This window comes from Jaculus jaculus, chromosome 2 (genome assembly GCF_020740685.1).
Source record: "Jaculus jaculus isolate mJacJac1 chromosome 2, mJacJac1.mat.Y.cur, whole genome shotgun sequence".
Taxonomy (NCBI): Eukaryota; Metazoa; Chordata; class Mammalia; order Rodentia; family Dipodidae; genus Jaculus; species Jaculus jaculus.
Window position 1 is genome coordinate 156727166 of NC_059103.1, and position 12144 is coordinate 156739309.

The window sequence follows — 12144 nt, forward strand, 5'->3', positions numbered from 1 at the left end:
ATTTCTGCTGTCTTTTCTTCATATTTCTTGACTTTTCTTCCCTAGACTGGTTTGGCATGGCTCCTATGCCGCCATCTTACCTGGAAGTCTGGACTTGATTTTGGTGTATGGAACAATGAGTTGGTCTAATTTCATTTTTCTACATATGGTCATTCAATTTGTCCAACACCATATGTTGAAGATGCAGTCTTTTCTCCCAGTCTACATAATGGGACCTTTGTCAAAGATCAAGCTGCTGAAGTCACTTGACCAAAGGTCTGGGTCTTCAGTTATGTTCCATTGTTCCATTAGTCTATGTTTCTGTTTTTATTCTAGTACCATTCTGTTTTATCACTATGCCTTTTGTTTTGTTTTGTTTTGTTTTTGGTATTTCAAGGTAGGGTCTCACTCTAGCTCACGCTGACCTGGAATTCAATATGTAGTCTCAGGCTGGTCTCAAACTCACAGTGGTCCTCCTACCTTTGCCTCCCAAGTGCTGGAATTAAAGGCACGTGCCACCACATCCAACTTCATGATGGCTTTTTAATATAGCTTTAGATTAGGTATGGTGACACCACCAGAGGAGTTTATTTTATTTTATTTTATTTCATTTTATTTTATTTTATTTGAGAGAGAAGGAAGCAGAGAGAGGGAGAGATAATGGGCACACAAGGGCCTCCAGCCACTGCAAATGAACTCCAAACATGTGTGCCCCCTTGTGCATCTGGTTAACGTGGGTCCTAGGGAATCAAACCAAGGTCCTTTAGCTTTGCAAGCAAACACCTTAACCGCTAAGCCATCCCTCCAGCCCAAAGGGTTTTTTTCTTTGTTGTTGTTTGTTTGTTTTGTGTTGTCGCTGAGGATATGTTTGGATATCCAAGGCCTTCTGCTATTCTATATGAAATTTGAGGTTATTTTTTCAATCTCGGTGAAGAATGATGCTAGTATTTTTTTTGGTATTGCATTAAATTTATATACTGTTTTTGGGAGAATTGCCATTTTCACAATATTAATTTTACCTATCCAGGAACATGAGGAGTCTTTCTATCTTCTCAAGTTCCCATCAATATCTTTCTTGAGTTTTTTAATATTTTCATTATATAGGTCTTTCACATCCTTGGTTATTGTTATTGTAAGGTATTTTTAATGGCTTGTATTGAAAATGGGACAGCCTCACTGATTTCTTTCTCTATATATTTTCCTTTGCATATAGAAAAGTGACTGAATTTTGTGCATGGATTTTTTTTTTATCCTGCCATTTTGCTAAAGGAATTTATCACCTTTAGAAGTTTTGAGATGAAGATCCTCAGTTCACTTATATATAGGATCATGCCATCTGAAATAGGGCTAACTTGACTTCTTCCTTTCTAATTTGAATCCCTTTTATTTCTTTTTCCTGTCTTATTGCTTGGGCTAGAACTTCTAGTAATATGTTGAAGAGCAGTGGTGAGAGTGGGCACCCCTGTCTTTTTCCCAATCTCAGTGGGAACTCCTTAGTTTGACCCCATTAAGAATTATTTGGGCTTTAGGAGCTTTATATATAGCTTTTATTTTGTTGAGATATAAACCCTTCATGCCTATTCTGTCCAGTATGTTGATCATGAAGTGATGTTGTATTTTGTCAAAAGCCTTCTCTGCAATTCATCAATTGAGATGATCATGTGCTCTTATAGTTCAGTTTATTTACATGGTGTATTACTTTGACTGATTTCCATATGTTAAACCATCCCTGCATCCCTGGGATGAAGCCTACTTGATCAAGGTGAATAATGATTTTGATGTATTGTTGAATTTGGTTTGCAAGGATGTTGTTCAGGATCTTTGTATCTAAATTTATTGGGGCTATAGGCCTATAATTTTCTTTCCTTATTGCATCTGTCTGGTTTTGGTATTAGAGTAATGCTAGCTTTATAAAAGGAGTCAGGGAGGATTCCCTGGTCTCTGATTATGTGAAATAGTTTGAGAAAAATGTGTTTCAGTTCTACAATGAAGGTTTGATAGAATTCCCCAGAGAAGCCATCCGGTTGTGAACTTTTCTATTGGGGAAGGATTGTGATTACCTATTAAATCTCCATGTATGTGATAGTTTTGTTTAGGAGATTAATCTTCTCTGGGTTTAGTTTTGGTAGGTGGCATGTGTCTAGGAATTTATCCATTTCTTCTGGATTATTCAATTTTGTGGAGTAGATGTTATGGAAGTATGCCCTGATGTGTCTTCCTATTTTATTTTTGTCTGTTGTGATCTTTCTTTTTTCATTTCTGATTTTTTTATTTGAGATTTCTTTTTTTTTTTTTTTTGCTTGCTGAAATTGTCCAGCAATTTGTTAATCTTCTATAGTTTTTCAAAGAACCAACTCTTCTTTCCATTGATTATTTTAAATTGTTTTCTTAGTTTCCAATTCATTAACTTATGTTCTAATCTTGATTATTTCTTTCTGTCTGGAGTTCTTTGGGTGTACAGGGAGGTTATTAATTTGGGATATCTCTGTCTTTGTTATGAAGGCTTTCAGGGTATGAAATATCCCTTTAGGACAGCCTTCAGTGTGTCCCATAAGTTTTGTTAGATTGTGTTTTCATTATCATTCAATTCTAGAATTTTTACAAATTCTTTTTTTATTTCTTCCACAACCCATCCATTGTTTAAAAGTGTGTTGTTTAGGGGATGCAGAGGTGGTTTAGCAGTTAAGAGCTTGCCTGTGAAGTCTAAGAACCCCAGTTCAAGGCTCAATTCCCCAGTACTCACTTCAGCCAGATACATAAGGTGGCTCATGCATTTGGAGTTCATTTGCAGTGGCTGGATGCCCCGGTGCACCCATTCTCTCTGTGTGTCTCTTTCTCTCTCTCTGTCACTCTCAAATAAATAAATAAAAATAAAACAAATTTTTTAAAGTGTGTTGTTTAGTGTTCAGGAGCTGGAAGAGTTCTTGATGTGTCTCTCATTTTTAATTACTAGCTTTAAAACATTGTGATCTGGCATGATGCAGGAAGTTACTTCAATTTTTCTGACTTTATGAAGACACACTTTATGGCCTAATGTATAGTCAATTTTGGAGAAGGTTCCATGGGCTGCTGCGAAGAATGTGTATTCTGTAGAGTTGGGGTGGAATGTTCTGTAGATATCCATTAGGTCTAGTTGATCTATGATGTTGTTGAGGTTTATTATTTCTCTGTTGATTTTCTGCTTGGATGATCTGTCTATTGATGATAATGGAGTATTGGAGCCTGAAACTATGGTGTTTAGTTCTGTTTTATTGTCCAGTAGATTATTATTTTTATAAACAATGGTGCACCTGTGTTTGGTGCATATATATTTATGATTGTGATATGCTTATGTTGAATTATTCCCTTGATGAATAAGAAGTGGCCTGTGTCCTTTTAGATTACTTTTGGTTTGAAGTCTATTTTACCAGATATTAATATAGCAACAGCTGCTTGTCTTTTATTTCCATTTGCTTGCACTATCATTTTCCAAACTTTCATCCTGAGCAGGTGTCTATCTTTAGTGGTGAAGTGGGTGACTTGAAGACAGCAGATCCAGTTTTTTGATCCACCTTGATAACCTGTGTCTTTTGATGGGTGAGTTAAGACTATTAATATTTAAGGTTATTGCTGTAAGGGTTGAATTAATCCCTGCCATGATGAGGTGTTTATTGGTTTTGGCGCTTTCCTGTGTTTCATATTATTTTCTATTTTGGTTATTGTGATCCTCTTCTTGTTGACTCCTAACATTGATTGTTTAACTGTTCTGTGTGGAGTATTCCCTCATGTATTCTCTTTAGGTTTGCTTTGTGTCCATCTAATTATAGAGTTAACATTTTTCATGGAAAATTTTTCTTTTACCAACTATTATGAGGGATACTTTAGATGGGCAGAATAGCTTGTGTTGTAAGCCATAGATTTTTAGAGTTTGAAGTGTTCCATTCCAGTCCCTTCTGGATTTCAGAATTTCCATTGAGAAATATGTTGTAATTCTGATGGGACTGTCTTTGTATGTTGTGACTTGTTTCCCTTGCATTTTAACACTCTTTATTTTTGTTGTTAAGAGTTTTAGCTATGATGTATCTTGGAGGGTTTCTTCTTTGGTCCTGTCTGTTTTATATTGTGTGGGTCTCTTGTATTTGGATGGGTCTCTCTTTTGAGAGATTCAGAAAATTTTCTTCAATAATTTTGTTGAGTATGTTTTCTATACCTTTGGCTTGGATTTCCTCTCCTTCTGGTATACCCATGGTCTGGCTGATTGGGCATTTTATAGTATCTCATAGTTCCCTCATATTCTATTCACTTGATTTTTTAATCCTAGCAAAGTTTTTGCCTCCCAATTAATTTCTTTTGTCTTGTCTTCCAGGTCAGAGGTTCTTTCTTCCACATGATTAACTGCTGATGAGGGGTTCTAAAGAGGTTTTTATGCTTTATATTTGATTTTTGCTTTCTGTTACATTATTTTGCATTGTATCCATCTCTTTTTTGAATTTTTTTTTTAATTCCAGTTCTGATTTTCTTTTTTTAAACATTTTAAAAGATTTTTATTTTTATTCATTTAGTTATGGGAGAGAGAAAGAGAGAGAGAGGAAGAGAGAGAGAAAGGGCATGCCAGGTCCTCTGGCCACTGGAAACAAACTCCAAACACACGTACTACCATGTGCATCTGGCTTATATGGGACCTGGGTCTGTAGGCTTTGCAAGAATTTGCCTTAACCACTAAGCCATCTCTCCTGCCTGAGTTCTCATTTTCTTGATGCTTTCAGGAATTCATTCTTGCATTTGATCATGCATTCATTAAGCTTAATCAGCTGGTTATTGAGATCTTCCATTTCTTGACTCACCTTCAATTTATTAATATCTCTTTAGAAGGTTCTAACATTTTCTTCAATCAAGTTAAGCCTGCTGTCAAAGGCTGAACACTCTAGAAGATGATTCTATTCAATTTCATTGCCATAATTGTTGGGTCTTTGATGGTTTGCTTCAAGTTCAGCAATTTTTTTTATCAGGGTCTCATTTGTTGTTGTATTTTCATTTTGGAAATGAATTTATGTTAATTTCTTTCATTTAATTTGTGGCTTCCATTGTTGGACTAGGCATTCCTGGTGGAGATCTCTCAGTTTTCTGACTTTTATTGGCATTTTTTCATTGTTTTATGAAGACTATTTTATTGAGGAGGAAGCAAATTTTTGTCCTTTGGCCGTATACCCTCTGACTCAGGTGAAAAGGGATGTTGGTAACCAATGGCCAGTCAAGATACCAGAGCAAAAGGCCTGATTCCACAGCTCACACAGGGACCAGTCTTCCCCAAGCAAGGCACAATGGGACCTACCAGGACCACTAGGGGACTAGGAAGAGCCAGGGAACAGGGAACTGGCCTAGTCACTCCTTGCTGTGCCCTCCTGTACACAGACCCCTAAAAATTAATTTTTTAAATCTTAAAAAACATAAAAATGGGGCATATTGGGAGATTTTATGTCATTTGGGGTGGGGGTGATATCAAAGTGATAATGCCAACCAGGCACCTTTAAAATTAAATGATCAGGAAAAAAAAGTTCTCACTGATGAGTAAAATATGCCAAAGGAAATAGTATATTCTTACATAGGAATGATTATCTAGATAATGTGTATGTGAGAAAAATATATCAGAGCCTTCCTTCTAAATTCAGACAGTTTGAAAAAACTTGGTCTAAAAATATAAACACCTGCTATTTAGCTAGTTTACAAGTTCACTGGTAAAATACTGAAGAGAATACTATGTTAAAATTATTGCTAGGAAAATTATACCTTTGACCTCAATATGTAAATTATTAAAATTAGTAAATATATTCCCAGGTTTTCTCATTAACTCTTGCTAACTAAAATGATTCATTTCCTTACTCTTGAAGGGGCAGGGGCTAGGTTTGTAGATCAGTGATGTCCTAAGTGCCTAGTGTGCATGAGGCTCTGAGTTCAATCCCTGGTAACAAAACAAAAAAAAAGCAAACCCAAGAAAGAAAGGAAGAGCAGGAAGGTAGGCAGGGAGGAAGAAAGGTAGGGAAGAAGGGAAGCAAAGCAGGTGGGACAGGGAGACATGAAGAGAGGAAAGAAAGGAGATAATAAAAAGATTTGTATGCACAGAGGAATTTTATTTTGTCCCCATAAGAGGCTTGAATCTTTAAGCCAGCAGAAATAAATGGGCAATGGATGCATTAGTGGGAAAAATACATTTTTAACATGGACATGGGTACAGGAGCCCATGGATCTTACATAGAATCATAGCAGGAAAAATGATAATGAGATAAGGGATAGCAATTTTAAAGGAGTAGTAAATAATTGGTAAGGGGCAATGAATGGACCTAAAAAACATACTTTGGCCCGGTCAAAGTCCCTCTGGACTCCATATGTAGATGTTTAATTCTCAATCCCTTTGTCCGTGATAGAAGTTTAATCTATTCTGGTTGATGAAAATTCTCATCTTTGGGTAATATCTTAAATTACTTTCTGTTACTAAAACTCTGCTCCATTCTGAGTGTGTTCATTGACTTCTGACTTTCTAGGGCTTAATTTTGTGAATTATTTGTTTCAGATATTAAACATCTGTCAGATGGATACATGGCAAAGATTTTCTCCCATTTGGTAAGTGGTCTATTGGTGAGCAACCAACTGCTCTTGGATTGGCTAACTGACCTGCTCAGTGGAAAGGAAACCATATCTGGAACTGGGAAACAAGTCAGAATCATATCCAGATAATTATTCTGCTTTCCATTGTCAAGCTCCCACTAACCTTTGGCTATGAGAGGGCCTACACTCTTTAAATTATCTCTAAATTAATAATGGCTTTGCCATTTAACCAGTGCTGACTTCACTCTCCATTGGAGAATCTGCTTCTCTTTTTCAGGTGGGAGCTGGACCTCAGGAGAAAAGCAAACCAGTGTACTCCACCCCTGCCTCAGCTGAAACTACAGAGGAATTGGGGAAATGAGAAAGAGTGCTTCTTTCTTAGTGAATCTGATACCAGTACAAGGGTGAAGGAGATAGACACTGATGACACTCAGCACCTACCAAACCAGAGATCTAGAGGCTCCTAAGTGCCCATCACTGAAGTAAACGTAAAATGTTCCTGGCATGGCTCAGGGAATTTTGCAGAAGAGGGGGTGAAAAGATTGTTATAGACACAAGTTAGGACATTTGGCACAGAAACATTGCCTCTCTCCCCCATAATGCATGACCCACAATCTCCTTAGGGTTGACCTACATCCCCAGTGAGGAAGGCCTCTTCAAAAAAGGGTCAGGGAGGAGGAAAAGGATGGTACAAGCACGTGGTGTTCACAACTAAATATGTCCATATCTAATGAAAATAAAAAGAAATATATACTTGTACAGTAGTGGTACACAGCCAGTGTAGGTAACCAACTGCTCATATGGACATGAGAGCCATTCAGTTGGGTGAACTCAAATCTGGCTCTAGGAACAAAGCCTAAATCCCTAGAATAGGAAAGCAATAGGCTCTGGAGAGAACCTTCACTGCTCACTAACTTAGAAGAATGGATATACAGATCAATACAGCTTTCTAATGACTAGGGTTGTTCCTTTTTATTCAAACTTGTCTCACTTTTGGTTAGAGAATCTGTTTTATTTTATAGATGGAATATGTTTTCTTTATCCTACAACTTAAAGTACATCTTTATATATTACAGGTTATCAGCACAAGTCTTCTAAATCAGATAACAAAAGAAAATAGTTACTATACACACACACACACACATATATATGTATGTATATATATATATATATATATATATAGAGAGAGAGAGAGAGAGAGAGAGAGAGAGAGAGAGAGAGATTTATCAATGTAGAAACTTTGATAGTATGTATTTCTTCATATAGACCTAAGGTTTCCTTTTATGTCTTTCAGGAAGGATCACTGATAACAGAGAGTTGGGACAAATCTGCTGCTTGTGAATACTTTCAATTTTTATCTTGGAATACATTTTTTTTCTATCCAAAAACTATTTGATTCCTTATGAAACACTAAAATTCTACTTCCTAAAAGACAGACCAAATGGCTGAACCTTCACTAGACCCTTACAGGAAACACCTGAACTACAAGACACTGGAGAAACACTTTAATTTCTGAGGCATTTTCACCCTGAAAATTCACATAGCCTTTGAGATCATTTGAAACATGTCACAGCTTTTAGAAGGGACTATGGACATCTCCAGAAAATCTAAGATGAACTTTTGTTTTCCTCAACTAGTGTTTTTGCTTTAGAAAAATCTTCTGTGTTAAATAATTAGCTGTTTTAGGCAAGTTACCCAAAGATGGGGATTTTCCATTGAATCATTCAAAAAAAACTTATGACCTGAAAAACTGCTTCAAAAGCTAATATATGATATTAGAAAATGTATTAGTGCTAGGAACATTGTTTTAGATGGGGATTTTGGAGAAGGTATGGACTGTAATGTGGATCTTTGAAATTCCTGTGTGTGTGTGTGTATTTGAGAGCAGAGAGAGAGAGAGAAGACAGACAAAAGGGCATGCCAGGGCCTCCTGCAACTATCCATGACCTCCACTCTTTGCTTTGCAGAGATAGGTATAACATTTCCATGCAGTGGAGCTCACTACTACTTTATCAAGAGATGCTTTGGCCCTTTAATTGCATTCCTGAGACTTTGAACCTCCTTGTTCCTAGATCCAGGAGTAATTGCCAGCCAAGCTCTGCTGCTTGCCCAGTGTGGCACCCATCCATTTTACCCCAGCTACACTGCCCCAAGTCTACCAAAGACATGTCTGGCCCTGGCTGTGTTGTGGATCGTGGGAATTCTGAATTGCCGAGGTGTGAAAGAGGTGTCTTGGCTCCAGACAATGAGCACTGTGCTCAAAATATCCATTCTCAGCATCATTTCCCTAGGTGGAATGGTCATGCTGGCGAGAGGGAAGAAGGAGAATGTAGAGAGACTTCAGCATGCTTTTGATGGTGATCTTCCAGATGTCTCTAAGATCACTAAGTCATCTTTCAAGGATATTTTGCATTTTGGAGAGGAAAATGCTTGTCATACATAGCAGGTTATTAACAAAAATTTGAGAAAAACACCTATGGTTTATTGCATCTATTAGGAACATCTTCTTACTGTATTTGGAATTTTGTCTTAAATGATTCCATTTTATCTTCTTCTTTGAGTTTCTTCATCATTGTACACCAGATTTGCACTTTACTCTCAATTCTTTAATAAAAAGGTTTATTTTGTTAAATAATCTCTATCTTCAGCCTTTTGTCCTAAGACCTCAAATATGCACCCCCTAGATTAATGTAGCTTCTTTTCTGTTAACAAATGAAAGTTTAGATTATAAAAATAACTCCCCATGAAGCTGTAAATTTAGGAATCATATAATATCTGTTTTTTGTGTTGTGAGTGGGTATCATACCCTTAAGCTCTTTAGTACTTTTATTTATTAATTTTTGGAATTATACTTTATTATAACTTTTTCTTTTATATATGAATGTAATGTTAAACATTCATTTAATATATCAAATTGGGCTTGGGGATATATTTCAGTGGCAGAGTCCTTCCATAGAATTCATGAAGGCCTAGGTTTGATTCCCAGCACCATAAAAAGTAAAAGAGTAAAAAGAGGACTAAACTATAAGAAAAGCAACAAAGTACAAAACAAAATATTGATTTGGGATTTGGTTGTTTTTACAGGAAGCATTTCAAATGTTAAAACTATAACCTTCAGGTATACACTAGAGGAGCTATCATCCAGTAACGTTGGATTCATTTACATAATAATCGGAATGCAAAACGTGTTCAAGACTGCTACCTGTAACAATGAACATTGGAGGTGAGAAGAGGCTTTCTTCTTTATTCATCCTTCAGCCTGGGGCTTCTAGGCAACCAACGTGAGACTGCTCCCACAACAGCTTCAGGTCCCCTTGGTTAACCTGGCAGTGCAGTACTGCTGAGGAGTGTGTGCAGGTGGAATCTTACTCTCTTAGCTCACTCCCAAAATCAGAGTAGAACAGCAGATACTGTACTTTGTGCCTGTAAATAGAAAAGAATCATGAATATCCTTGAGTGCTCTGAAGCTAGATTTAATGCCTTTGTCTTCAATATCAGGACAATAGTTTCACTCTTTGTCATTTGCAAAGTCAATGTCTAACCATGAACTCTATCCTTTCCCTCTTACATCCTCACTGTCTTTTCCCATTCTCCTAAACCATCTTTCTAAACTTCAATGTTTTTACCAGCTCTCTTCTTTTATTTTAAGTGTATTCAGACTCTTGACTCAAACAAAATGTTCCTTTATTCCTAGGGGCACTCTTCTCTGCTTTTCAACCATAATAAGTATACTCTCTTCTCAGACTTACATTTTAATTTTTACAATGGTCATCATGACTTAAAAACATAATAAATATGTGCCTTAAATTAAAATACTTTCATGTAGTAGTTAACAAAAATCTATAAGGAAATAATATAATTACTGTGGAAAGTCAGCAGGAGTATCAGTCAATTTTCATTGTCATCAAACATAAAAAATATTAGTGAATTGAATTGAATGAAAAAAAGCTTCTAGTCACAGAAGACATGAGTGAAGGCACAAAGCTTGGAAGGTACAAATAAGTTATAGCATTCATTCTTGAGTGACCATAATATTCTTTTCATCTGATGGCCAGTGGTCTTGATGAAAGATCAGATACCAAGGCAAGTACATAGAAAAACTTAAAATTAGTGATGAGAGACTAGAAAATGCCAACTTTCAGACATTAGGTGGAGGAAGTACCTAAGTATGTAAGAAAGTACCTTCTTCCTGTGAAGAAGCCAGAAAATAAAATGATTAAAAAAAAAAAAAACAAACATGCTGCAAACTCGGGGCCAATCCATGTGGATAAAGAGTTTAGAAGTTATTGTACCTGAGGACAGACCAGAGGGTATCCTGTTGGTTAAGTAAGTTCATGGATCAAAATCAACTTACACTTACTTAAAATATTATGTATTAGGAATACTTTAATAACTATCTTGTATTGTTTTTGACTTAATGGGATACTGCAATTTCAGAGGCAAAGGAAATGAATCTTCTCTCTACAGGTATTACAATATTATACCAACTATACTACATTATCTATCTGACTTCTGTTTGAGAAAATTTCCTAGTGCCAGAGATGATTATTGTTAGGTAAATGCATCTGCTAAAAAAAAAAAAATGCTTATCTATAACTAATAGAGAACTCTTTTCTGTCAGCTGAGAGGAATCAAAAGCCAGGGGATTTCCATGGGGTGGTTAATTTACCATACAAATTTAAAAAGAAGTTCTAAATACTACTTTTATGCATAAAATAGCAATCTGTCAGCATGTGACTTTACACATAGATAGTTTTTGTTCACAGGTTAATCTACCGTAATTTTGTTCATGTAGTTTTCCGAAGGGATCAGGTACCATGAGATCATATTTCATTTTGCATTCTTGTGTCTTCAGAAATATTCTCCTTTCCAGGGAAACGTTTCTGAAACATGTCCTTTCTTCATTTGATAAAATCATGGGTATTCTGGGTTGAATGGTAGACCTTTTCATTTAATATGAAATTCAGATTGTTGCACAACAATGTGCATGTGTATGTGAGTGTATGTGTACGTGTGTGTGTGTGTGTGTGTTGCCATAGTAGAAAGAAAAAAAAACAGTCCAATTTTTGACACATGAACAATTTTAAAGTTAATTTAAGAAATTATTTTATCTTGTCCAGTATTGTTTTGATCTTTTATGTATTTTAGGAGAGCTGAAGAACCCCATCAGGACAATTCCCAAATGCATATATACAGCAGTACCTCTGGTCACAGTGGTGTATTTACTTGACAACATTCCTACTTGACTGTTCTGACACCCGGAAAAATTCTCTCTTCAGGTGTGTACACAAACGACAAAGCCTGCAGCACCTACCAAGTGTCCATTTGTCAGTAAGGACTGATGCTTATTCTGTATAGAGAGTCAAGAATGCCAACAAGTATGAGTAAGCTGAGGGAAGAGACTTGTGTTCAAGAATGGCTACGCATTTTCTGATAATATGGGGAAGACATGTGTAGTGCTGATGGATAACACAAACAGATTCAACATTATCAGTGTCATAACTTCCTCAGAGCAAGAGATTACAATTGTTCGTCACATCTATTGGCATTTTTATAGCATTTGAGTTTCAGGAATCTCCGTAC

The 12144-nt window shown here is 36.3% G+C and overlaps 1 pseudogene; it reads left to right on the forward strand.

The window, feature by feature from the left end:
- LOC123453240 overlaps positions 1–11896 on the forward strand; it is a 33849-nt pseudogene extending 21953 nt beyond the window's left edge.
- The last annotated feature ends 248 nt before the right edge of the window (positions 11897–12144 follow it).